We start from the raw sequence: 13,207 nt of genomic DNA, 5'->3' as shown, positions 1-13,207 counted from the left end.
GTTCAAATGATTCTCCTGTCTCAGCCTCCCGAGTAGCTGGCATTACAGGCATGCGCCACCACACCCGGCTAATTTTTGTATTTTTAGTAGAGATGGGATTTCTCCATGTTGGTCAGGCTGGTCTTGAACTCCCAACCTCAGGTGATCCGCCCACCTCAGTCTCCCGAAGTGTTGGGAATTACAGGCGTGAGCCACTGCGCCTGGCCTGTTTTGGGTTTTGTTTTGTTTTTTTGTTGAGACTGAGTCTTGCTCTGTCATATTGGACTGCAGTAGCGCTATCTTGGCTTACTACAACCTCTGCCTCCCAGGCTCAAGTGATTCTACTGCCTCTACCTCCTGAGTAGCTGGGATTACAGGCAGCTGCCACTACATCCAGCTAATTTTTATATTTTTAGTAGACACGGGATTTCACCACGTTGGGCAGGCTGGTCTTGAACTCCTGACCTCAAAGTGATCTGCTTGTCTTGGCCTCCCAAAGTGCTGGGATTACAGGCATGAGCCATCGCCCCTGGACCCTCATGCCCCTTTGAGTCTGAGCTTTTTCATCTCCAAAGTGCAGCTTAGTTGTGAGGATGTATGGTGTTAGCTTAGCGTGGAGCCTGGCACACAGAAAGCACTGGGGAAATGGAGCTTATATTACCGCAAACATACAGCTGGGTAGTTAAGTATACACGCCCTAAAGCCAGACTGCCTGTGTTCAAACCTTATTCATTTCCTCAGGCAAATTTTTCAAAGTCTCTGGGAATCAACTTCTCCATCTGTAAAATGGGAATGATTATATGGTACCTACCTCACAGGGCTGTTAGGATTAAAAGAGTTAATATGTGTGAAAATATTTTTCTTCTTTTTCATAAGTAATTGAATGATTTTTGCTCTATTTTTTGAAATTTTGAAAATATTCATTAGCACCTTCTCTGACATGTAGGGATTTGGAACTCCAACTTGGGAGCCTCTGAATTGAGTGTAGTTTCTCAGTGGTCTCCTTGCAAATTTGGTACTATTAGGTCTCTGATGAAAGCGGTGATGGTAATTCTCAGAGTCACCACAAGAGGGAATAGAAATTTACTCTTGTGGCTTGTGAAGACAATTCAATTATATTTCTGATCTACCCACTTGGAAATAACAATTTGATATCTGAGCATCCAGCCCCTTCTTGGTATGTTACATACGGGACTTATGCAAGTAACTTAGTGTTTTGACTATCCTGAGTCTCTGGTTGAGCACTACAACGCACATATGAACAAAAGGACTCACAGTCTTTGGAACATAACCTGTTTACAAGTAGCAGTAGAAGTACTAAAATAACAACAATGGCTAACATTTATTAAGTTAACACATGTTTGGCGCTATTCTGTTTTCCATTAACCTATCCTATTATGATAAGCATTCTCATTATCTTATTTCCTCACTTTAAAGGTAAGAATATTGGGGTCTAGAGGTGAGGAAACTTGCCAAAGATCACATGGTCATTAGAATGATTTATAGTTAATGAAAGATAATTTCATAGTAGGAGAAAAAAAGAGACTATTTTAATGAAGGGTTTTTTTTTTTTTTGACACAGTCTTACCCTCAAAAGACAATTAAATATATGTACTTTACTCTTAGAGACTTTGTGTAAATAAACTAGGTTTTGTAAAAAGCACCTGACAAGTTCTGACATATAGTAGGAACTAAGGACATGCTTAGTTGGAGGCCTGGGGAACCTTGGAAGCAGACCCTGAGATAGGATTTCTCAGTAACAGATGTTTGTTTGTTTGTTTGTTTGTTTGATTGTTTGTTTAGAGACAGAGTCTCACTCTGTCACCCAGGCTGGAGTGCAGTAGCACAATCACGACTCTGCAGCCAGCCTTGACTCCCAGGTCAATTGATCCTCCTGCCTCAGCTTCCCGAGTAGCTGGGACTGTAGGCATGTGCCACCACGCCCAGCTAATTTTCTTAATTTCTGTAGAGATGAAATCTCACTGTGTTGCCCAGGCTGGTCTTGAACTTCTGGGCTCAAGCGATCCTCACCTTGGCCTCTCAAAGTGCTGGGATTACAGGCATGAGCCATCATGCCCAACCTTTTCTTTCTTTCTTTCTTTTTGGCGGGGGTGGGGTGGGGACAGGGTCTTAAGGAAATACTCCAAGGAGAAGTCAGTAGGGCACAGGAGAAGTTGAGCTGGGAAGGGAAAAAGCAAAAAGCCAAGCAAAGGTGAGATTTCAAGCAAAGTCCTCGAGAGAGTAGTTTAATCCCTATTAATCCCTGAGAGAGCTCAAGAGTATAAATTCTACCCAGAGGCAAGAATGCCAGTCTTTCAGACTCCCGCATCTAATCAGTCATTTGCTAGAGACCAGGGAATAGGGAAGGAACAAAAACCATTCTAGTAACTTGAGGATCTTCCTCTTTTGAAGTGTCTCAGGAGCTGGTTACTGGGAGCAAAAACAAACAGAAGCCAAAGGAGGGTCAGGAGGAACTGGTACGAGATCTGAGAGGATCTGGGCAGATGACAGTATACAGGGTCATGGTTTTCGCTTCTGAGAAAAACTGGGCTCAAATTCTTGCTTTGCCACTTACCAGCTGTCTGCTGTTTCCCTTTCTTCATCCATAAAGCGGTCACAGTAATTAATACCTACCCTTACTTCCTCATATGATCAAAAAAGATCAAATGGAACAGTACAGAGAAAGCCCTTTGAAAGTTAAAATGCTAGGCTGGACATGGTGGCTCATGCCTGTAATCCCAGTACTTTGGGAGGCCGAGGAGGGCGAATTGCTTGATCTCAAGCATTCCAGAACAGCCTGGGCAATATGGCAAAACCCCATCTCTACCAAAAATATAAAAATTAGCCGCATGTGGTCGTGGGTGCCTGTAGTTCTAGCTACTCAGGAGGCTGAGGTGGGAGAATTATCTGAGCCCGTGAGGTCAAGGCCGTAGTGAGCTATGATTGTGCCCCTGCACTCTAGCTTGGGTGACAGAGTGAGACTTTGTCTCAAAAATAAGTATATTAATTAAATTTAAACAAACAAACAAAGAAACAACAAAAAAGTTAAAATGCAAATAAATTCTACATGATTTATTCCACAGATGTTTACTAAGCATTTACTATAAACCAGGCACAGTTCTAGGTGCTGAGATTCACAATTTAGTAGGAAATTCATAAGCTATTGAGGAGCTTTTTATTCTAGCGAGGGAGACAGATAAGGAAATAGAAAATTATATGACCTTGGGATAAGTGATGTCATTAAAGTATGTTGGGGAAGGGGAGCCAGTGGCACAAAAGAGGATATTCTACCAAGGGGCAGTTCTACCAAGGGGCAGAGAATCAGGAGAGATTCCCAGAGGAGCTGACATCCAGCTACCCAAAAGATGGGCATGGTTTGTCAGGTATATATGACCAGAAAGGGCGTTTCTGGTAAGGAAAACAGCACAAGCAAAATCAAAGAGGTATAAAGTAGACTGATAAATCAGGAAATTTAAATTCAACCCAGAGGCCTTGAATGTCAGGACTAGGATCTTGAACTTAATCCTATAAGAAAGTGAGACCCGGCCAGGTGCAGTGGCTCATGGCTGTAATCCCAGCACTTTAATTTGAGACCAGCCTGGCCAACATGGTGAAAACCCCACCTCTACTAAAAATACAAGAATTAGCTGGGCATGGTGGCAGGTGTCTGTAATCTCAGCTACTCAGGAGGCTGAGGCAGGAGAATTGCTTGAACTGGGGAGGCGGAGGATTGCACCATTGCACTCCAGCCTGGGCGACAAGAGCGAGACTAAAAAAAAAAAAGAAAAGAAAGTGAGAGCCATTGAAGGATTCTGAGCTGGGGAATGGCTTGACCAATTTTGTATTGGAAAATGATTACTCTGACTGGCAGTGATGTGAACAATGCCCTGGAGAAAGGAAGACCAGATCAGAGACAATTAGAGCGGTAGACAATGAAGAACCCAGGGGAAGCACTCATATGACATAGATTACTGAGTGGAGAATGTGCCTTTTAATAGGATTATAAATCTTATTATTATTATTTTGCCAAGAGTGAGAGAAAATTAAAGTTTCATATTTTCTCTATTAATCTCAAGGAAGAAACCAGGGATATAGGTGAGACTGGGGAGAACCAGCCGGGCCCAGTGGCTAACGCCTGTAATCCCAGCACTTTGGGAGACCGAAGTGGGTGGATTACCTGAGGTTAGGAGTTCGAGGCCAGCCTGGCCAACATGTCAAAACCCCGTCTCTACTAAAAATACAAAAAATCAGTCAGACATGGTGGTGCGTGCTTGTTGAGGCAGGAGAATCACTTGAACCTGGGGGGCGGAGGTTGCAGTGAGCCAAGATTGCACTGCTGCCTGGATGACAGAGTGAGACTCTATCTCAAAAAAACAAAACAAAACAAAACAAACAAACAAAAAGATTGGGGAAAACCTGTAGACAAAATAAAATATTAATAATAAATCAGGGCTGGGAGCGGTGCCTCATGCCTATAATCCTCGCACTTTGGGAGGCTGAGGCAGGCAGATCACCTGAGGTCAGGAATTCAAGACCAGCCTGGTTAACATGGTGAAAACTCGTCTCTACTAAAAATACAAAAAATTAACCAGGCATGGTGGCACGTGCCTGTAATCCCAGCTACTTGGGAGGCTGAGGTAGGGGAATTGCTTAAACCCGGGAGGCAGAGGTTGCAGTGAGCCAAGATTGTGCCATTGCACTCCAGCCTGGGCAACAGAGCGAGTCTCAAAACATAATAATAATAATTTAAAAATAAAAAAATAAATCAGCCCAGGCACAGTGGTTCATACCTGTAATCCCAGCAGTTTGGGAGGCCGAGGCAGAAGTATCACTTGAGCTCAGGAAATCGAGACCAGCCTCTCCTGTAGAGATAGGGAGATACTATCTCTACAAAAAATACAAAATTAGCTGAGCATAGTGGTGTAGCCCTAGCTACTTGGGAGGCTGAGGTGGGAGGATCACTTGAGTCTGGGAGGTCGAGGCTACAGTGAACCATGAACGCACCACTGCGCTCCAGCTTGGACAACAGGGTGAACTCTGTCTCAACAAAATTTTTTTTAATAAAAATAAGAATTAGCTGGGTGGGGTGGTGCACATCTGTGGTACCAGCTACTTGGGAGGCTGAGGTGGGAGGATCACTTGAGCCCAGGAGTTAGAGACTGCAGTGAGCCATAATCATGCCACTGTACTCCAACTTGGGCAACACAGCAAACCCTGTCTCAAAAAAAATAAATAAATAGAAAGTGAGGCTGGGCTCGGTGGTTTATGCCTGTAATCCCAGCACTATTACATGCCTGTAATCTCCAGCACTCACAGGCTGAAGCGGGTGGATCACCTGAGGTCACGAGTTTGAGACCAGCCTGGCCAACATCGTGAAATCCCTTCTCTACTAAAATAATAGCTATTATTAATAAATAATACAAAAATTAGCCCGGCGTGGTGGCACACACCTGTAATCCCAGATACTCGGGAGGCTGAGGCGGGAGAATCACTTGAACCCAGGAGGTGGGGGTTGTAGTGAGCCAAGATCACGCCACCTCACTCCAGCCTGGGCAACAGAGTGACACTCCATCTCAAAAAAAAGAAAGAAAAGAAAAGAACAAAAAAAAAGAAAAGAGAGATACTTAAAAAAATTTTTTTAGGCTGGGCGCGGTGGCTCAAGCCTGTAATCTCAGCACTTTGGGAGGCCGACACGGGCGGATCACGAGGTCAGGAGATTGAGACCATCCTGGCTAACACGGTGAAACCCCGTCTCTACTAAAAAATACAAAAAAACTAGCCGGGCGAGGTGGCGGGCGCCTGTAGTCCCAGCTACTCGGGAGGCTGAGGCAGGAGAATGGCGTGAACCCGGGAGGCGGAGCTTGCAGTGAGCCGAGATCCGGCCACTGCACTCCAGCCTGGGCGACAGAGTGAAAAAAAAAAAAAAAAAAAATTAAAAAAAGGAAGATTTTTGTTTTTGTTTTTCCCGTCGGAAGGTTTTCCAGAGAAGAGAACCATCTTCAGTGTTACAGCTCTTTTAGAATTTGTCTAAGAGACAAATTTCAGTGAACACTGGAAAACGTGATAGGCAAACTTACTTATTTATTTATTTATTTATTTATTTATTTATTTATTTATTTATTTTTGAGACGGAGTCTCGCTCTGCCGCCTAGGCTAGCGGTGCAGTGGCCGGATGTCGGCTCACTGCAAGCTCCGCCTCCCGGGTTAACGCCATTCTCCTGCCTCAGCCTCCCGAGTAGCTGGGGCTACAGGAGCCCGCCACCACGCCCGGCTAATTTTTGGTATTTTTTAAAGTAGAGACAGGGTTTCACCATGTTAGCCAGGATGGTCTGGATCTCCTGACCTCGTGATCCGCCCGTCTCGGCCTCCCAAAGTGCTGGGATTACAGGCGTTAGCCACCGCGCCCGACCCTGAGAGGCAAATTCTAAAAGACGTGTAACACTGAAAATTTTAAATATACCAATACCCGTAATCAACTGATGGACGTCTGGGAGCCGAGCTTTCCATTTTGCTTCCTCTGTCCAGTTCTCTGCTGTTGTTTCTCTTTTGAACAGCAGATGGCAGGATAATCCCACAACAGGTGGTTATGATTTAATTTAATTGCAATGAGAAGAAAATTGCTTCTTTTCCCACATGTATTTCTTTCCTGAGATAAACAGCACATAGGGTATCTGCCTCTTTATTGGAAGTAAGATATGTAAGAAGGTAGCTTTTCAGCCAGGAACATCAAGGTAACTAACATAAATTCTGAGCTTTAGATTATTACACTGTGCAAAACCAAGTTTCTGAGAAAGAAGCAAACGGAGGTTGAAAGCCAACTGTTAAAATTCCACATATTCTAGGTTTCCTCAGTTAATAATCATAAAAAGTTTACAGCAGAAAGTCACAGAGGCCCTTCTGTTGCAATTGTTAGGGTTTAGAGTCAGTGGGAACACCCTTCTCACCCAGGGGATTTTAAAAGCCAATCCCACCCCCTCCCCACAATCCTCTCCTCTAACACTCATTTCCCATCCCCTCACAAAATTGCCAGGGTAATTGACTCTTAGATGAGATGAGTTTGACTTTCTACCCTGATTTTGTAACAGAAGTTCTTTTGGTGAGGTTCTTTGTTTGAAAATGCACAATAAAAATGGCTTTAGAATGACTTCAGAGGACTCTTTCTTTTTCTGGTGCCAATAACAGATTCCAAAGTAGCTATTATTCTATTATTTGAGGTGGGCGATAGGATCCCTTGAGACTGTTTAAGTATCGGTTTTCAAAGTGCCTAGGAACCTGAAATGTCCTGTATGGTATATTTGCAGGTGCACAATTGGCCAAGTGCTCCAGGGGTTATAAAGGTTGCCTTCCTGTAGTTGGAATAGACATATTTAGCCTCTTACTGAAATTGAAGGCTGCAATGTCGATAACAAATCTGATTCTAACTCTCCTGTGTCACTTCAGCCCAAAGGTGCCTTTGTCTCCCAGGAGAAAGAGGTTAGAGGTAAGTGAGTGGCCCTTAACCAGAGCCATATAGAAAACATTGCTAAGGAAGACTTCTGTCCTGAGAGTGGAGGTTTAGGGCTGTTGTGTGTGAAGCAAATTTGCTTTGTTCACAGCCAATCTGACTGAATGCAAGTATTGCTGAGGTGACTGAAGCTGAGGAGCAGCAAACTGCTTTAAAAGCAGCTTTCAGTGGGAAACTTTAAGCATACAATGACTTTCTTTTTGTTAAACATAATTCTCCAACCTTGCTTTTTATTGCACTAACCAAAATAAATCTGGATAAACTTAAAAGGCTGCCTCGATGTCAATAAGAAAATGGATATTGTCTCTCCCAAAAGTGTTTGAATGGTAGTACATAATCCTAGCTACATCCAGATAAGAATACACTTCCGCCGGTAGAAAGCTTTCCTGGAACGGAATATCACCGAGTATTCACTTTGGGGCTTGATGGTTCCAGCCCGTCTTACTAAAACTTCTAAAGAAATAGTTTGCCTGGTCTTTCACTCCTCCATTTGTAGTTAATACTTATGTGTACTTAGTGGTGTTCTGAACTCCTTTTATTTCTCAAGGTCTCTGGCATTTGATGATACCTGTGTAGCTGGAGCTTTCATCATACCAAACACAGGGTGGTGTTTAGTGGAGAAGGGGCCAGGAGAGAGGAAAAAAGCCTAGGCTTTTCCCTAAGTTACTTAACTTGGAAAACCAGTGGGCTCCTTTTCAGATTAAATGTGTCTTTAAAAGACCAGGATCTTCAGTTATGAAGATATGGACGAAACTGCCTCCCCCAGACAAACCTGAGGTGGGGGATGTAGGTGTCACATTCAAATAAAAAAGGTGCCTCTCAACAGGAAAGATTTAATCAGCTCTCCTTCCCAGGATCGGCTGCCAGGTTTGAACGTTTACTTGTCTGTGTTCCAGGCAGGAGAACTGCTAATTATGGGAGCAATTCCCATGGCTACAGAGAAGAACTGTCTGAGCTGGGGAGTCAAAGCTCTGATCAAGAGGGGACTGAGAGGAAAAAAGCCCCCAACATTCTCAGAGAAAATTCTGGAGTTGACAAGATACATGCCTTCTCTGCAGGAATGCCCCCGATATCTGGCATTTGAAGATCTAGAAACATCCTTCCCTTCACCTTCCTAACTTATGTGTTAAGAATCCCTTTGTTTGACAAACAGAATTTTCAAAGCAGTTTCTTTCATTCAAACACTACCTGATAAGTTTGTTTTGGAAAAAACACAGAATGAGGACTTTACTGAGAGTGATTCTCACAAATGACGGTACCTGAAAAGAGGCAAACTTTTTTCAGGGCAGCCAAAATGGCACAAGATTTGGAACCTGTTGCCTCATCCTTGGCAAAGAGACCACTGGATCCTTTCCGCTCTGTGTAAAATAAGCTGTGTCAAAGTTTACTTTTCTTGTGGCACAAAATCTAGAGTCACAGTGAGCTTCTTCATCATTAGCTTCAATTTATATTCTGCCTCTCTTCTTTGTCCATTATTCAGGGCACCTGCTCTCTGTCCCTCCCCCACTACTCCAGCTGTCTGTCTGTCTCATTTGTGTCAATTAGGAATTCAATACTGCTTGATTTAATTGAATGACTTTCCCTGTACAGAATCCCAACTACAGACAGGGCATCAACCATCGCTCCCATTCCCCAGAATAAAAACTCTAAAAAGCCAAAGGCATGCAAGGATGCCTAAGAAAAGAGCAAGAGGTCCTTGCTAGCTTTGCCAATGAGCCTGAGAAAGATGGCAAGACTGCATTTCCTGACACCCAGTTATGTATTTGGTGGCCTACCAAGAGTCAGCACTGCATCCAAGATCATTCGAGTCTACTCTATTTAGTAAAGGTTTTCAAAGAGGATCTTAAGGCTTAGAAACCAAGAACCAACTGGAATAAATAAACTTTGTATACCACTTCCTAGTATACAACATGCTTTCCCATCCTCAGAAGAATGACTTTGTCTTTCTGTTAATTCAGTAATTGAAAACATCGGTCCTATTCTTTAGTCAACTGCCTCTATTCACCTACTATGTGCCAGGCATTGTTATTGGAGCTGAAAACATTGTCCTAAGAACAGAAAATAAAATAAAGTTCTTATTCTCATGCAACTTACATTCTAATGGGAAGGATCAAAATAATAGATAAGTAAACCTATAGTGTATTAAATGATAAGGAGGGTATTGAGAATCATAAAGCAGCGTTAAGGGAGATAGAAATTATGGCTTGGGCAGACCCAAACCATAATTTTGTAGTTTACAAAAGGTAGACAGAAAAAACTCACTGATGAGGTGATTTGAGCTAAGACATAAAAGAAGAGGGAGAACAAGCCATACAAACATGAGGGGGAGGAGCTGCCAAGCAGAAGGCAGAGCAAATGCACAGGTCCTGACACAGGAGTTTCCTTGTTGAAGGAGACCAGTGTAACTAAATAGAATAAGCCAAGAGAAAGATGTAAGAGAGGTCAGGAAAGTGGGAGTGGAGGGGGCAGACTTGTAAGGCCTTGTAAATCATTGTAGGGTCATTGTTTGTTTTGTTTTGTTTTAGACAGACTCTCGCTCTTTTGCCCAGGCTGGCTAGAGTGCAGTGGCACAGTCTCGGCTCATTACAACCTCCGCCTCCCAGGTTCAAGCAATTCTCCTGCCTCAGCCTCCCGAGTAGCTGGGATTACAGGTGTGCACCACCACACCCAGCTAACTTTCATATTTTTAGTATAGACAGCGTTTCACCATGTTGGCCAGGCTGGCCTTGAACTCCTGGGCTCAAGTGATCTGCCCGCCTTGGCCTCCCAAAGTGCTGGGATTACAGGTGTGAGCCATTGTGCTCAACCTCTGTTTTTTATTCTGAGTGAGATGAGAAGTCACTGGAGGGTTTTTAGTAGGGGAGATACTTATGTTTTACGATATGACATAAAATTATTTAATTTTTTTACAACGGGGTCACCCAGACTGGAGTGTAATGATGCAGACATAGCTCACTGCAGCCTTGAACTCCTAGGCTCAAGTGATCCTCCTGCCTCAGCCTCCTAAGTAGCTAGGACTACAGGTGTGAACCACTATGCCCAGCTAGTTTTTAATTTTTTTTGAAGATACTGGGTTTCACTATGTTGCCCAGGCTGGTCTCAAACTCCTGGCCTCAAGTGATCCTCCTGCCTTGGCCTCCCAAAACACTGGGGTTACAGGCACAGGCCACCACACTCAGCCTCTAAAAAAATTCATGGGTACATAAGTTGTAAATATTATTTATGTTTTTAAAGGATTATTATGGCTGCTGTGTAGAAAACAGAAGGTGGGGGCGCAAGAGCTGAAGCAGGGAGACCAGTTAGGAGGCAATTGCAGGAATCAAAGCAAGAAATAATGGTGGCTTGGGTCAGGGTGGTGGTAGCAGTGCAGGTGGCGACAAGTGGTCATATTTTGGAGGTAGAGGTGGCAGGATTTGCTGATGGATATGATGAGGAATATAAGAGAAATAGAGAGGAGTCAAGAATATTGTGAAGCTTTTGGCCCAAGCAACTATTAGATAATAGTGGAAAGAACAGAGTCCTTGAATCAGAAGCTGTGACAGACTAAATCTCAATTCCACGGTTTCTGGGTTGTGTAATCTTGGGCAAGTCACTGAACCTCTCTGAGCATCAGTTTCATCATCAGTAAGAAACCTTTTGAAATATTGTGGCTCTAGGATCTTCTCAATTCTCTCCTTATTAACTTATTCTCTAATGGCTTCCCACTGTATTTAGAATAAAATACAAACTCCTCTGAGGTCCAAGAAAGCCCTGTATGGAGTGGCCTCACCTACCTCTCCAACCTATCAGTCACATTGCGCTTCTTTTTGTGTTTGGCTGGTAACAAATAGAACCTGGTAACTCAACCCAACCCCTCCCCTCCCCTCTCCTCCCCTCTCTTTCTTTTTTTTTTTTTTTTTTTTTGACAGGGTCTTGCTCCGTCACTAAGGCTGAAGTGCAGAAGTGAGATCAGAGAGAGATCATGTCACAGCTCACTATAGCCTTGACTTACCAGGTTCAAGTGATCCTCCCACCTCAGCCTCCTGAATTGCTGGGACTATAGGCACATGCCACCATACTCAACTAATTAAAAAAAAAAAAAAATTGTAGGCTGGGCACAGTGGTTCACGCCTATAATCCCAGCACTTTGGGAAGACGAGGAAAGCGGATCACTTGAGGCCAGGAGTTTGAGACCAACCTGGCCAACATGGTGAAACCCCACCTCTACTTAAAATACAAAAAATTAGCTGGGCGTGGCGGCTGGCACCAATAGTTTCAGCTACTCTGGGGGCTAAGGCGGGAGAATCGCTTGAACCCAAGAGGTGGACACTGTACTGAGCCGAGATCATGCCACAGAAGTCCAGCCTGAGAGACAGAGCGAGACCCCTCTCAAAAAAAAAAAAAAAAATATATATATACACACACACACACACACACACATATATATACACACACACACATATATATATTGTAGAGACTGGGGGGGTTTCCTTATGTTGCCCAGTTGAATTCCTGGGCTCAAGCAATCCTCCCACCTTGGCCCTGCAAAATGCTGGGATTACAGGCATGAGCCACTGCACCCAGCCGGAATTTGGTAACTTCCCATCATTTTTTTTTTTTTTTTTTTTCTAGAGGGAATTTCGCTCTTGTTGCCCAGGCTGGAGTATAATGGTGGAATCTTGGCTCACTGCAACCTCCGCCTCCCAGGTTCAGGCGATTCTCCTGCCTCAGCCTCCCCAATAGGTGGGATTACAGGTGTGTGCCACCACGCCCAGCTAATTTTTGCATTTTTAGTAGAGACAGGGTTTCACCATGTTGGTCAGCCTGGTCTCGTACTCCTAACCTCAGGTGATCCACCCTCCACAGCCTCCCAAAGTGCTGGCATCACAGGCGTGAGGCACCATGTCCAGCCATAACTTTCCATCTTAAGAACTATCACTGGCTAGGCACTGTGGCTCACGCCTGTAATCCCAGCACTTTGGGAGGCTGAGGCAGGCGGATCACCAGAGGTCAGGAGTTCGAGACCAGCCTGGCCAACATGGTGAAACTCCATCTCTACTAAAAATACAAAAATTAGCCGAGCGTGGTGTTGCACGCCTGTAATCCCATCTACTCGGGAGACTGAGGCAGGAGAATCACTTGAACCCAGGAGGCAGAGGTTGCAGTGAGCCGAGATCCTGCCATTGCACTCCAGCTTGGGTGATAAGAGCGAATCTCTGTCTAAAAAAAAAAAGGACCAAATTTAAGAAAGAAAAAAGCACCAGTTCTTTATCTATATCTCCTTTTGCCTCTGGTTCAGGCATTGATAAATAGAATATTGTACTGCTTCTCAACATCTACTCTGCCCGAGGTGGAAAGCATTCCTTGTACCAGAACCCAGTGGTAAAAAGAGTTAATATTTCTAGTGTGAGTTAGACTTCCAGCCTTTAAGACATATGCCTTAGAAACTGGTGCCACCTGTCTGTCATTTTTGTTTTAACTTTACAACTAGCTTTTCCAATACACTGTTGATATTTCTTTTTTATATAAGGCAGATGTTTCACAGGGCATCTAGAGGTGGCTTAAATTCTGTAAGTAAATACTGTGGTGTAGTTGTTTTCCTAATTTGGCAACTGAAAAGGCAACTATGATAGAAGAGACATGGGATTTGAAGTAAAAAAACCTGAGTTTTAACACTTGGCTCAACCACCTTTTTCAGCTGTGTGACCTGAGGCAAGAAAATCTCTCTGAGATATAGCATCCTCG

At 43.8% G+C, this 13,207-nt stretch overlaps 1 pseudogene; it reads left to right on the top strand.

Moving 5' to 3' along the window:
• Positions 1-5,979: 5,979 nt before the first annotated feature.
• LOC119626421 (U7 small nuclear RNA) lies at positions 5,980-6,018 on the top strand (annotated as a pseudogene).
• The last annotated feature ends 7,189 nt before the right edge of the window (positions 6,019-13,207 follow it).

The sequence above is a fragment of the Chlorocebus sabaeus genome, chromosome 20, assembly GCF_047675955.1.
Source record: "Chlorocebus sabaeus isolate Y175 chromosome 20, mChlSab1.0.hap1, whole genome shotgun sequence".
Lineage (NCBI taxonomy): Eukaryota > Metazoa > Chordata > Mammalia > Primates > Cercopithecidae > Chlorocebus > Chlorocebus sabaeus.
Note: the sequence above shows the minus strand (reverse complement) of the source record. Positions and strands in the feature narration are given on the sequence as shown.